The sequence below is a fragment of the Bos grunniens genome, chromosome 9, assembly GCF_055505025.1.
Source record: "Bos grunniens cultivar Pamir isolate PY7600 chromosome 9, Bosgru_T2T1.0, whole genome shotgun sequence".
Classification (NCBI taxonomy): Eukaryota; Metazoa; Chordata; class Mammalia; order Artiodactyla; family Bovidae; genus Bos; species Bos grunniens.
In genome coordinates this window covers 84,063,236-84,078,383 of record NC_141173.1, presented here as the reverse complement: position 1 = coordinate 84,078,383, position 15,148 = coordinate 84,063,236, and positions in this window count along the sequence as shown.

Genomic DNA, 15,148 nt, shown 5'->3' with positions numbered 1-15,148 from the left:
AAGGCTTGCACCATCCAGAAGAACTGGGAGAATATGAGCCCTGGGAAGGAACTCACGTGTTTTTAAGTGTGGAAGTCATTACAAAATGATGAGTCCGGAGGGGAGGGAAGGGGTGATAGGAAATCATATGTTGCCTCTGCCTGGTTCTGCTCCTGCCTATTTTATCTCACCTTGTGGCAAGGGGTGAGGAAGTTTTAAAAAAGCACTTAAGTTAAAAGCGCTTGTATTGCCACCGTCCAGCTTAGAATATACTCTGCCCAACATCACACCAACTGTCCAGGATGAACTGCCCCTCATGGCCGCCCCCCACCCTCCCTGCATGTGTTTACTTCCAACTGTAAAAGGGAAGTTACGGTGCAAGCATGAAGGTGACAACCGCTTGGGAGACAAGTTCCTGACAGAAGGATGGCATCGTCAGTGGTCTGTTCTGTTATCTAAACTGCAGTGGGGACACTCATAGTCGCAACTCAAACTGCGAGAACGTTTACAACCATAATCATCGCTGGAACTGCAGGGAGGAAAGAAAACCATGCGGTGAATAAACACTAGTCAGCTTAAAGAAAAGAATATTGCTCGGTATACACGCGAGTACTTTCTCCACAGCAGAAATGCCTAATTTTTAAATAAATAAATTGAAATTTATTCTTGGTTTTAAACAAACGGTTTCCTCTGGTGTATGTTATATTGTAACACATTATGAAAGCAGATCAGCAAAGCAAGGATGTCTGCTTGGCATTACTCCTTGAGACTCTTCAGTTTTCACTGACGAAATAAGAGGAAAAAGTCACTTGTATTAGGACTCTCCAGAGAAACGAAACCAATAAGAGATATATTAAAATTTTTGTATAAAAATATATTAAAAGTTTATCTAATATAGATCATTATATATATAATTTACCATACAAATTAGACCTACATGTATATAGATATTTACATTATATATATTACCTCTTCTGTTTTTTATCTCTTCTGATATATATAAGAGAACAAGAGAGAGAGATTCATTTTAAGGAATTGCCTCATGCTGTTGTGGAGGCTGGCAAGTCCAAAATCTGCAAAGTAGGCTAGGAGGTGCAGACCTAGGCAGAAAATGCAGTTCAAGGCTACCGGCTCTCTGCTGGCTGAATTGCCTTTCTTTCTAAGAGGTCAGTCTTTTTCGATTAAAGCCTTCAACTTATTGGATGAGGCCTACTTACATTAAAGAGAGTAATCTGCTTTACCAAAGTCTACTGATTTAAATGTTATTCTCACTTAAAAAAATACACTCACAGAAATGTCTAGAATAATGTTTGACCAAGTGTCAGGATAGCGTATCCTCACCCAATGGACATATGAAATTAACCATCACAATCAGTGACCCCAGTGTGATGCTACCTTAGTCTTGATCACACCTTCAAAGCCCACTTAATAGTCAAAGGGACTATATTTGTAACATAAATAAAAATAAGACACCTAATAGAAAATTATTTGCAATTAGTAACATGGAGCAGAGTTCTTTCCTAATTTAGTACGAAATTAATTCTCTTGATTTTGTCCAGGTTTCCTGAACTATATTGTGAAGGATACCACCTCTAGGCAAATGATCATACTGATTCAGTCTTTGCAACTGAGAAACATAATCATAAGATGTAGATAAATACAGAAGGCTACATTGACTCATTCAGACTTGCTGCTTCTGACCTGAATAAAAGAATATGCAGTGGATTTATCTCAGAACATTGTCAGGAAATCGTGTTTTTAACTTGGAAATGCAAAAGGTTTTTTTTAATAAAGCATACTTGATATGGAAATGTGTTTCACCACCAGCACAGCCCTTCTATTTTTAATCAAGGGTAGTTTCCTAGTGTGCAGTAGTCACTCCGCACAGCCCCTAGGACAATCTTGGAATGGAGTGGTGACCCAACAGTGACTGTCCCAAGAGGTTCTCTAGATGCCAGAATACCTGAACCCCAAACAGAGGCCCCTGGGCTGACATGTGGGGCTGTCAATAGCACAGATACTTTAAATAGAAACTTGAAACTTGCTGTCCCAGAAAACCATCCCAGTGTTTATTTTTCTTTCAGAGAAAAGTAGGCTGTCAAAGAGATTTTTCAGAAATAGACTAAGACACTTACATAGTGAACTTAATATAAGTTATCTCCATATAAATGTAAGACATCACCCTGAGATGAACTGTTCTTTATAAAAGAAGTAACATTGATTCCTGGAAATGAGAACAAAATATTGTTTGTGGTGAATGATTTCTATTTGCATTTTATCCCTGGTAGTAAATAATTATTTTTACCACTTAAGATTTAGATTAATGAAAAGTGTGAAATAGTCAATGATCTTTTCTTCCTGTTATACTCTCTTGTTTTGGAGAATATTTTCTATAAAGATGATAGTTCATTCATTTTGCTCCTTCAACATATTTTGAAAGCTGTGTGCTGGCATTGTGAGATATGCCAGAGATCGGTCAAAGAGTAAGACTCAGCTCGTAACCTCAAAGAACTCCAGCGCTAGCAGGCTAGGGGAGCAGACAGGTGAGCACCACGGGTATGTGTCATGAAAATAGAGGAACAAAGACACAGGGCAGGAGGGATGAGCCTTATTCAGAGAGAAGAGGTTAATGACAGTGTCAGCCAATAAGAAATACGTAAATTCTCTAAATGTGTGCTATGTGCCCAGCACTAGATGTCATCACCTTCTTTTGCCTGCTGTTAATCCCTCAGCAATGGAGAACCTGAATCAAGTTGAAGCTGTGTTGACCTCATGGCTCTTCAAGTGGGCTTCATGGAACATGGGATCTGAAAGAGGGCCCTTCTCACAAAGCTTGATTACAAGTCAGAACAGAAGCTCCAATGAGAGGCTGATGACTGAAGCACGATCTTTAGGAAACTCAGAGCACATCTTCCAACATCTGTCAAACATGAGGGCTATTACCCCCATTCTCCTGTCTCGACCATCCTCCATTTGAGAGGTGTGAAATAGTCTGTGTGTATTTACTTATCAACATTTATTGTTCATACCCTGCTGCCTACTTCCAGAAAGAATTTGGGAACGCTTCCTTTTGGTAAAGATATCCATATGACATGGCCATTGAAAAAATAAAACAATACATGGTAAGTAATTGAGGAGGTAGTGAGTATTTTAAGCAAGTTTGCTGCAAGTGAGCATTAAATTTACCTCTATTCGTACACTGATAGTCAAGGGGGGAAAAGGAAAGAAAGAAGGTGGGGAAGGGTGAACAAGATGGCACTCACGGAACTTTTATCATTAGATAGAAAAGAAAATTAGCAATTCAGAAAAGTCTTTACTCTTCCTCTAGGGCAAAATCCCTAAGAGAGGAATAGTGTAAAAATGTCTCTACAAAGGGAATTATGTAAGCAATATTTAGGCAAAGGATGCAGATACATGCTCTGTGTGTGGTGTGTGTGTGCGGGGGGTGTGTGTGTTTGTGTGTGTGGCATATGTGTGTATAGCTGAAAGCAAATTGTTAAAGCTTCCAAAAGGTCCTTCTATAGGGAGCCAACATAATGATAATAGCTCGCATTTATTATATGTTGACACTGTACTAGGGCTTTATGTGTATTTTCTCTGATAATGTTGTAAGATAGATGCTGTTTCTCTGATAATGATGTAAGATTGATGTTCTTCCACAAGCTACTTAGAAAGGAACTTAGAGAGACCAAGGAATTTGGCTAAGTTGTAAAGCTAAGATATGGATCTGTCTCTGCCTGATCTAAAGTCTATGTTCTTTCCACTCTACCCACCAAAGCATGTAGAATTCTGTTGATTTGACGTGGAGACAGAAGTAGAACAACCTGGAAAGTGCTAATCATCATGTCCTTATATCTCCAATAACTATTGTCTAAATCCACTTTTGACACAGTCAGAAGACCAAACCATCTGAGTTTAAGATTGCTGACAAAAATCTGCAATGCTGGTATTTTGCAAAAGAAAATTTAAATGTTTTATACACCGGGACTCTAAGAAGCATAGCAGAGTTTCTTTTAAAGGAAGGTCTAGCCAGGTATACACTTTTCAAGGTGCAGACTAAATCCTATCTTCCTGCAAGGTTAGGCTGTGGGGCTGATTATGGTTAAGGCCAAAGCTTTTCTTCCTAGCCAGGTTAGCGCACTGGATTCTACGCAATTAAGCTTAAAATAACATACGTCAGATAAGACTCTCACTTGAAAGTGACAGAAATCCGATTTGAATAAATATGGAAAAAGGATTAGTGATCTTACAAGATCAAAGGAGAGGTGAACATCCAACCACCTGAAAGGTAGAGATTGTGCCCATGAGTCAAAAGAATTTCCCACCAGGTCTCTTTTCTCTCTCTCATTTGCTGTCTCTTTCTCTGTGCCGAGTTCTTGCACTGAGTTAGGCTTTCTCCATGTGGCAGGAAATATGATCACTCACAGTTCCCGAGTTTTACACAATTCCATCATAGGGTAGGGCTGTCTCATACAAACTACTTCTCCCTCCCCAAGAAACAAATAAACAACCCGAGTAGAACATCTTGGTTTGGTTGCCCAACTGTGGAGTACTCAACACTTTCAAGGGAACAGAGTTGATCAGAGAACTGCATGATTATAGTAGAAAGAAGAGCAATTTCCAGAGGAGTTGTTTTTCCAGAAGTCAGGAGGTGATTGGTAAAACAAACAGTAAGTACACTCCATAAGATTGTCTTGTGTCAGTGACTTTTAAAAACAGAGATTAGCAACAGTCAAGTATTTCTGTATAATAAAATAATATTTTTTAACTGATGGATTAAAATTTTCATTTGTTAATAATCTTATTGCAAAAGACATTCATGATCACTTAAAGGGATATATAAAATAAACCAGTTACCAATAATATATGACAGTAAGTCATAAACTACAAATTATATGAAAGTCGAAAAGTTAAACATGGAGGCAAAAGTAGAAGTAGAAATTAATTAGGTGAAGAGTGCAATCATACTGTTTATTGTGAGTTACAAATTTTGCTCTATAAAAGGGAATGATAAGACAATTCATGGTACCCATAAAATAAAAACAAATCTATTTCTCAAAATGACCAGGACTAGTCCTTATAGTAGGTCCAAAAGAGAAATGTTCCTGAGCTGCTTCATAAAGTAGAGAAAGTGTATTCCAATAACACAAGATCCAGAGGAGAATTAATAGAAAAATTCTCAATACAAACCCAGGGCTGCATACCCAGTACAATTCAAGAACAACAATTCTGCAGGGGATGTAACAGTCTGTTCTGGAAATACATCTCCTGGCCCTTAAGAGATTTAATCCAGTGATAGATTTCATACATTTACCCAGTGAACAAGCACTGTGGTGTGCCTACTAATTGCCAAACATGGATGTTGGAGATATAATGGGAACAAAATAGGACGGAAAAAGTGGAATGTGCGTCTTCCCTAAATCATTCTTGGACACTGCTTCTCTTAGTTGAGCTTTTAATAACAACAACAAAAAATAACCTGAATAACAAAGAATTAAAAAATGTACTCTCAGGCTTCCTGCGTGGCACGGTGGATGAGAATCCATCGGCCAGCACAGGGGACATGGGTTCAATTCCTGGCCCAGGAAGATTTCACATTCTAGGGAGCAACTAAGCCCGTGTACAGCAACTACTGAAGCCTGAGTGCCTAGAGCCTGCAATAAGAGGAGACACCGCAGTGAGAGAAGCCCATCCACCATAACTAAAGGGCAGGTCTCACTTGCAGCAGCTAGAGAAAGCAGGCGCGTAGCAACAAAGATCACTGCAACCAAAAATTAATAAATAAATAAAAATTTTTTAAAATGTACTCTCTGGCAAGTGGCTGCTGCTGCTGCTAAGTCACTTCAGTCATGTCCGACTCCAGGTGGCTAGCAACACTCTATTTTGCCAATTAAGGACACAATCATATGGCTCCTGCAGGGAAGAGTGAGGGTTAGAATAGATAATTTGTGAAGAACAAAGAGCTTAACAAAGACATTTTCCCTGAAACAATTCCACTTCCTCCTGGAGGTGGAGGAATTTTTGTAGGCAGAGCCAAGATCTTTCTTAGAACATGATGACTGTCAAAAGGCTCCAACTTTCTCCACCAGATAATTTGACAATTATTTTAGTTGACCAAAAAAAAATCATAAGGCAGTATAAGTATATTTGAATGCCAATCTCAACATACTAAGATCCCTATAAAACACTCAAGAGCACCAAGTTTTTAACTACTCTCTGATACAGCCTCCAAGAGGGAATATTTGTCAAATATACATCCAGGTAAACAGACAAGACATCATACTACACTGAATATTAATAATAAAGACTGAGAGTTAGCCACCAAAAAATAACTCTGAAGTTCTATTTTGGGGGGCTCCCCTGGTAACTCAGCTGGTAAGGAATCCATCTGTAATGCAGGAGATCCCGGTTCAATTCCTGCATTGGGAATATCCACTGGAGAAGGGAATGGCTACCCATTCCAATATTCAGGCCTGGGTCCCAAAGAGTTGGAAATGACTGAGTGACTTTCACTTTCATTTCTTTTTTTTTTGGAAGGGAGGCAATAATTGAGTCAATTGCCTGTTAAAGGTCCTACATTATGTTTACAAAATTGTACCAGATATGTCTATAAAAGTACTTTCCAGAAATCTGTAGTACAGACCTGTGGACTAGCTCTCCCTTTTAAAAACTCAAGTATAGTTGATTAACAATATTGTGTTAGTTTCAGGTGTACAGCATAGTGATTCAATTAACAGATACAAATTACTATCCATAGGATAGATGTGAAACAAGGATTTACTGGACTAGTTCTTTTTTGAGCAGACTGTATCCAGATAGACCTGCCTGGTATCCGAAAAACAGGTATCCCAGATAACTCTCTATGTTGCTAATGTTAAATCATTCCTCAGAACAGAGTTACATAGCACTGACTATATATTATTATTACTATTATTATTATAATTTTAGCACCACCAGTCAATAGGTTAAGCTGATTTATGAAACTACTTTAATTCTGTAAGGGTATAACTCTTACTACTTGACTTGTCAAGAGAGCATGCATCTAATTAATACAAACCGATTTATTGGCTCTGTTTATGAATGAAATTAACCTACCAGTTCTTATCTACTCTTATTTTTACAGGTAGTCTTGTGGTAAAGTGTCTAAATCTACATTGAAAGCCTGCTATTTATATTGAAATGATTAAGGTTGGCCCATGGATCTCTATTAAACCAAAAGAAGACAATAAATGATGCACAGGTCTGATTTTTCAAAAGACACAGTCAAAGACATTTAAATAATAAGGAGGTTACATTTTCTGATACAAAGGACTTCATTTCCTGGCTACATACAATTTCTGAAGCATTTAGTCACTTAATATCTCAGAATGCCAGTTACCTCATGTGAAAAACAGAGATAAGAATAAGGCCTCCCAAATAAGTTGTTAGGAGAGTCAATCTAAAGGCTCTACTGAAAGTGTTCCTTGAACAGTAGTAGGGCATTGTGATAATTTTTCATGGTCAAGTTAGTAACACATGAATAAAATTCTCAAGAACAAACTTGACATTTGATTGCAACTTCTGTTGCTTGATAAAAATATTAATAGCCACAATTCTCAGGGGTTGTTAATATTCTCCAAAGGCAGATTGCAGATATTATGTGCCTTCTGGCTGCAGTATACTTATTCTTGGCAAGTATTCTTGCCAAAAAATAGAACTTGACTCTCATCAAGTGTCTAGATATAGTGACTGATGTACAGGAAATCTTTACAAAGCTGGAGGGCCATCAGTAAATTCTAGACTAAGGGAAACCCTCTAGGACAAATGACCTGGTTTCTTTAATAAAGAAACTTCAAGGAATAAAATAAAGAGAGGAAAAAAAGATGGAGGAGGAAACTGGAGGTTTAAAGTGATTTAAGAGGTACACAAATCAATTGCAAATGTATGGCATAGCACCCAGTTTATTCAATAAATCCTTTTTAGGAGTTAAAAAGAGACAGGGAGAGCCCAGCATTTAAGGTAGACTTCATCAAAATCTGAAAATATATGTTACTCAAAAGACATCTTAAGGGAAGGAAAAGACATCAGCAAAACACATATAATAAAGGACTTTTATGTAGAATATAATATGAATTCTCAACACTTAAAAGAAATTAATTTGCAAGTGTCAGTTTAAAACATGGACAAATGAACAGATACTTCATCAAAACGACATGGGTGGCAAATAAGCAGATGAAAGATGCTCAATATCATTACTCACTAGGGAACTGTGAATTAAGACCATAATGAGATCCTACCATCTATTAGAATGGCTAAAACTAAAAGAAAAAAAAAAAAACCTGACAATATCAAATACTGGGGCAGATGCAAAGCAATTGAAACACTTATACACAGCTGCTGAGCCTGCAAAATGGTTATCCTAGAAAATAGTTTGGCAGTTTCTTACAAAGTTAAACTACACTTGTGAGTCAGCAGTCATACTCTTAGGTATTTAGCTAAATTTACTTAGAAATGTGTGTTCACACAAAAATCTGTATGTGAATGCTTATAGAGGCTTTAATCATAATATATCAAAACTGAAAAAACCCACATATGGATGGTTAAACAAACTGTAGTGTGTCCATACAATGGAATGCTGCTGCTGATGCTGCTGCTAAGTCGCTTCAGTCGTGTCCGACTCTGTGCAACCCCATAGACAGCAGCCCACCAGGCTCCTCTGTCCCAGGGATTCTCCAGGCAAGAATACTGGAGTGGGTTGCCATTTCCTTCTCCAATGCATGCCTGCATGCTAAGTCACTTCAGTTGTGTCTGACTCTGTGCGACCCCATGGACAGCAGTCCATCAGGCTCCTCTGTCCACGGGATTCTCCAGGCAAGAATACTGGAGTGGGTTGCCATTTCCTTCTCCCATACAATGGAATAGTACTCAGCAAAAAAAGGGAGAAATTACTAATTACATAATCAACATAAATGAATCTCTCTACTTTAAATGTGTTTGGAATTTTCTCTAATACAGCATTTATTTTTTATCTTTTTTATCCTGAAGCTTGTTTTATTATAGCAACTAACCTAATAGTAAGTCTTAAAAATGCAGCATACTGTATATTGTTTAACATAAGTTAACATGCTTATTTAAACAAACTTTGGCCACCTGATGTGAAGAACTGACTCATTGGAAAAGACCTTGATGCTGGGAAAGATTGAAGGCTGGAGAAGAAGGGGACGACAGAGGTGGCTGGATGGCATCACCTACGCGATGGACCTGAGTTTGAATAGGCTCTGGAGTTGGTGATGGACAGGGAACTCCGGCGTGGTGCAGTCTCTGGTGTCGCAGAGTCAGACATGACTGAGCGACTGGACTGAACTGAACTGAAGTTGCGCTACTTTTTGTAATGAAAGATTTTTACTAAATATTGAGTAACAATTTAATCCACCATCTTTATAGTTCTTACTATGGTCTTTTGGCCCAAACTCTGAGTACTGCTCCCTATAGTGAGAAGATTTAAAAAATAAAAATTGTGGACTCTTTTGCATGGAAACTTAGAGTTTGTTTTTTCTTGTAATAAGAACACTTGACAAGGGATCTACCCTTTAACAAATTTGTAAGTGCATGATACAATACTGTTAACCGTAGGCACAATATTGTAGAGCAGATTTCTGGAATTTATTCCTCCAGTATAACGGAAGCTTTATACGTGGTGAATAGCAGTTCCCACTTCCCCCTCCCCCAGACCCTGGCAACCATTTCTGGGTTTACATATTATACATCCAAAATAGTTAGAATCAGGATATTAAAGAGATATCAACATTCCCATGTTCATTATTACATTATTCATAATAGCCAAGATCTGGAAACAACCTAATGTCCATTGACAGGTGATTAGATTAAAAATGTGGTAGAAACATACAATGGGATATTTTTCAGCTTTAAAAAGAAGGAATTCTTGCCATGTGCAGCAACATGGATGAACCCAGAGGACATTATGTTAAGTGAAATGAGCCAGTTCCAGGGCAAGTATACAATTCCACTTATATGAGATATCGAGTGACACTTTTAAAAGAATGGACAATAATTAAAAAAATAGAACTCTTCACTCTATAAATTAAAATATATGTATATATAGAAAAATAAATCTCTGCCAGGGAAGTCAAGACAAATATGGAAATTTAAAGTGTGAGTTGCTTTTTAAATTCCCAGATGGTACCAATCTTCACTGGAAATCCATCATGCCTGGCATCAGTTCTTATTTCCAGACACTTACTCCACCTTAAGCTAGTTGTAGTTTGATCCTAAGGTATGAAGTCCTGAGCTTCTGAGACATTATTATCACAGATTTGCCTCATAGTCTCACATTAACCTAAAATATTTTAGTGTTCAGTACAAACCATAGGCCTCTGTATATTTCTCTCATTGTTGCTGTCTGTTCTTAGAAATGTTCTCTGCTTTCTGGTTTTAGAGTGCTTTCTCTTCTAGTTAGAATGACTATAAGAGACGGGAAAGGCTACCCACTCTGGTGTTCTGGCGTAGAGAATTCCATGGACAGTCGCAGAGTTGGACACAACTGAGCAACTTTCACTTTCACTTTTCATACCAATGGTACAAATTCTACTTCATGGAACCCTGCTTCAGACTCTGGAAAATGCAAATGTATTCATAGGGGAAGACAACAGACAGGTATATAGGGTCTTATTACAGAGTACTCAATAGTTGGAGGAGGTCCTCTTATGATGGAGTCACTTCTGTTTTTAAAAAGTCCTCCCGTTGTATATAGTCTTCAAGTCTTCAGTACGCCTCTGTTCTTCATTCCTAATGAAGTCACAGAGGTCAAGAGTCAGAGCAGGAGAGTCAGGGCCACAGGCAGAGGAACACCACCAAACCCGTGGACCAAGGCCAGCCTGGCTCAGGCCAGAGCAGGAAGCAGCCAGCAGCAGCCAGGCCAGCAAGAACTTGGCATGGGTGTCCGGGTCATGCAGCCAGAGGTAAACAGGTTGGGGGAGGTCAGAGCCGAGCAGGGCCTCTGGAGCTCACGGGACAGAAGGCTTGGCCCAGCCCTGCCTTTCCCTGTGACCAGGCATTTGTGAAGGGGTTGTATTTCAGGCACTGACTCGAGCTGCCTCGCTGTTCTCGCCTGTCTCCTGCACTTCTGAATGACAGTAAACTCCTTAGTTTTTGCCCCTTCAGCGGCTCATTCTGAATCTAAAGTTGCAGTAAATATTAATCAAATATTTAACTAATATTAATCAGGGCAAATTGCAGAAACTATCAGTAAGCAATTTGGACTGTCAGACTTCTATGAGATATGTGGGTTATTTTTTTAAGTTTAAATGCCTCATTTCCAAACATGATATTTTTCTTGTATTAAAACATAGTATTTTTTTCCTGTGTGGTTTATAGTAGAACATTTTATGAAATACTTTATTTAAATGGAATTATGAATGAAACGAGACACTTAAATCTATGGTTCTCTAAATCACAAATATAACAAAACACTATTAGGATATAGATGACTTTTTGAGGTGTCTTTTAGTCTAAAATTAGAAACTAAACTACCTTTCTTTTTTTTTTTATTTTATTTTTTAACTTTACCATATTGTATTGGTTTTGCCATATATCGAAATGAATCCACCACAGGTATACATGTGTTCCCCATCCTGAACCCTCCTCCCTCCTCCCTCCCCATACCATCCCTCTGGGTCGTCCCAGTGCACCAGCCCCAAGCATCCAGTATCGTGCATCGAACCTGGACTTGTGACTCGTTTCATATGTGATAACTGACTTCAATCTGGGCATCACTAAAAAAAAAAAATATGAAGAAAGTGGTTTGTTTCCCTTCCAGGAGCTACTGATCCCCACAATCATAGGTATCTTTCTTGTTCCACTGAATTCCCTGGTCATTAACCCACAAATCCTTAATGCCGATAGAATGGATTCAGGACCTAGTTCCTAATCTTTTTACCACCAAAGCTTCCCAAATAGATAATTCCTTTTCTTCTTCTCTCCATGTATGCAGAAATAACACTATAAATGATAATTTCATTGCCACCCTGAGAAGGAATGATATCACTTACAAGTAAAGAAGCTCAATCTTTCCTTAGCCTCTGCAGTATATAATGTGTAGTGGCTATACCCAGATAGAGCATACCGGTGGCCTCATTAGGAATTGCTGGTTGTGAGGTGTACAACTACAGAAAGAAACCCTTATAAACACTCTGAAAAAGAAGGCATCAGTATGTTGCTCTTTTTAAGTGCGGCCTCAAAGTGGTACACGTGAACTTATTTACAAAACAGAAACAGAGTCACAGATGGAGAAAACAAACATGGTTACCAGAGGGGAAAGGGGAGGAGGGATAAACTGGGAGATTGGGATTGACATATACACACTGCAATATATAGAATAGACAATTAATAAGCTCTATATAGCATAGATCTCATCACTTCATGGGAAATAGATGGGGAAACAGGGGAAACAGTGTCAGACTTTATTTTTCTGGGCTCCAAAATCACTGCAGATGGTGATTGCAGCCATGAAATTAAAAGATGCTTACTCCTTGGAAGGAAAGTTATGACCAACCTAGATAGCATATTCAAAAGCAGAGACATTACTTTGCCAACAAAGGTCCGTCTAGTCAAGGCTATGGTTTTTCCAGTGGTCATGTATGAATGTGAGAGTTGGACTGTGAAAAAGGCTGAGCGCCAAAGAATTGGTGCTTTTGAACTGTGGTGTTGGAGAAGACTCTTGAGAGTCCCTTGAACTGCAAGGAGATCCAACCAGTCCATTCTGAAGGAGATCAGCCCTGGGATTTCTTTGGAAGGAATGATGCTGAAGCTGAAACTCCAGTACTTTGGCTACCTCATGCGAAGAGCTGACTCATTGGAAAAGACTCTGATGTTGGGAGGGATTGGGGGCAAGAGGAGAAGGGGACGACAGAGGATGAGATGGCTGGATGGCATCACTGACTCGATGGACGTGAGTCTGGGTGAACTCCGGGAGTTGGTGATGGACAGGGAGGCCTGGCGTGCTGCGATTCATGGGGTCGCAAAGAGTCGGACACGACTGAGCGACTGATCTGATCTGATCTGATCTGATATAGCATAGAGCTCTAATGGCCTATATGGGAAAAAAAATCTAAAAAGAGCAGGTATATGTACATGCATAACTGGCTCACTTTGCTGTATACCTGAAACTAATAAGACATTGTAAATCAACATACTCCAATAAATTTTTTTTAAGTTTGTCAGACAATTAGTTTGCTGAGTTTCAGCTGTTCTGATTCTGCAGTTAACACCATGACCTTGTACAAGTATTCAGTGTCTGCTTTTAGTGTCTTTATTTATAAAACGATGGGTTAATCGTCTCTAAGGTCCAACTTATTTGCTCATCTTATTCCTGAAAGAAGGAAAATACAAAACCAGCGGACCCCAGATCTGCTTTCTGTTCTGTGGTTTTGTGTTGTGAGACCTGGAGGTCAAACTCACTTGCACGCTGCTTGCCCCTGTTTCCTCAAGTGCTAAGTAGGGATAGTTTGACTAACTCATGAGATCGATAGTGAAGTTACAATAATTGGTTATATAAACAGCTTGAAATAATTTATTATACTATAGTGTATTATACAAATGTAAGGAACCCTCCACTTAAAATTGTGCTCAGTTGCTCAGTTGTGGCTGACTCTTTGCGACCCCATGGACTGTAGCCCGCCAATCTCCTCTGTCCATGGAATTCTTTAAGCAAGAATACTGGATGGAGCATGCACAGGGACCCATGGGGAATAAAGAGGACTTCTTTACCACTTCCCCCCTCAGTCAATTTTTTTTTACCATCCACCTGCTCCGATTCCTGATCCTGAGGTCCTTATCTTTTCAGGCATCTAGGTCAAACTCAAGGGTGCTTTAATGCTGCCCTTTATATCATCCCAAGTCAGGGGCCTTGTAAACCATGAGTTTGTACAACAGTTAGATTAGGTGCATTTACTTTGATGTACTTTGCATCAAGGCCAGTCCTGAAAAGTACTAGAGTAGTCCCTTGGTATCGATGGGGCGTTGGTTTCAGGACTCTGTGGATACCGAAAATTCGAGGATGCTCAAATTCTAGAGTTGGCATGCCATATATGGTAGCTCTCCATCTGCCCTGGATTAAACCAACCGACCCTATACTACTGTATTTGTTGAAAGAAAAACCTGCACACCGGTGGATCCATGCAATTTAAACCCATGTTGTTCAACAGTCAACTGTATTTTTCTCTTCTTTCCAAAGTCTGCTTTCCTCTATTTTACAAATGCATATGTTCTTTAACAAACATGAAAAGCATTTAACCAAATGTGGGAAGCAATTGAAAGTTATTCTAGTGCTGAGGCATCAGTCAGTTCTATTTCTATAATGTCAAGGAACATTATTGTGTGACCTCACTAGGAAGGGAAGAGATAATGTTGTTTATAATGTTTCTCTGCATAAAATATGCTGAGCAGTGAGTGAGCAGAATCAGGGTGTGGCTGGCTGCTTTAACTCTGGACACAGATTAGGCCCCCAGAAAAGATGACGAGGCATTTGAATTGTGGTGACATAGGCTTTAATGAATGACCTAAGTGGGTTCGCTCTAGACCTCTCCATTTCTGGTTGGAAATGAAATTAAGCTTCTGATAAGTAAACTGCAAGTCCATTTACGGTTAATTTAATTTTTTATGTGTGTTTGTTTTCAATATCTTGTTAATTAAATCACAGTGTATGGTACTTAGGTCCTCGACTCGAATCCTGGATCACAAATTGATTTTGCTGTCCCTTCTACTCACAAATACGGATGATATGAAAATCCGTAATGCCTTGGATAACATAAAATGACAATGAAGTTAGTTCCAGGATTTCCACGAAAAGGATATTAAGGGGAATACACGTTGGCCTTCCTTTGTGTCCAAAAACTTCGTAAAACTTCTACATGGATCAAAACTTGCCCAGCACTATCAAGGAAAATTGACGAAGAGGATGTCAGAATTGTAACCCATGCAATTCTGATTATACTACAACTTAGTGTACAAACTGGGGCTTCCCTGGTGGCTCAAACTGTAAAGAATCTGCTTGCCAATGCAGGAGACCTGGGTCCAACCCTTAGGTTGGGAAGATCCCCTGGAGAAGAAAATGGCAACCTACTCCAGTATTCTTGCCTGGGAAATCCCAGGGACAAAGGAGCCTGGTGAGCTA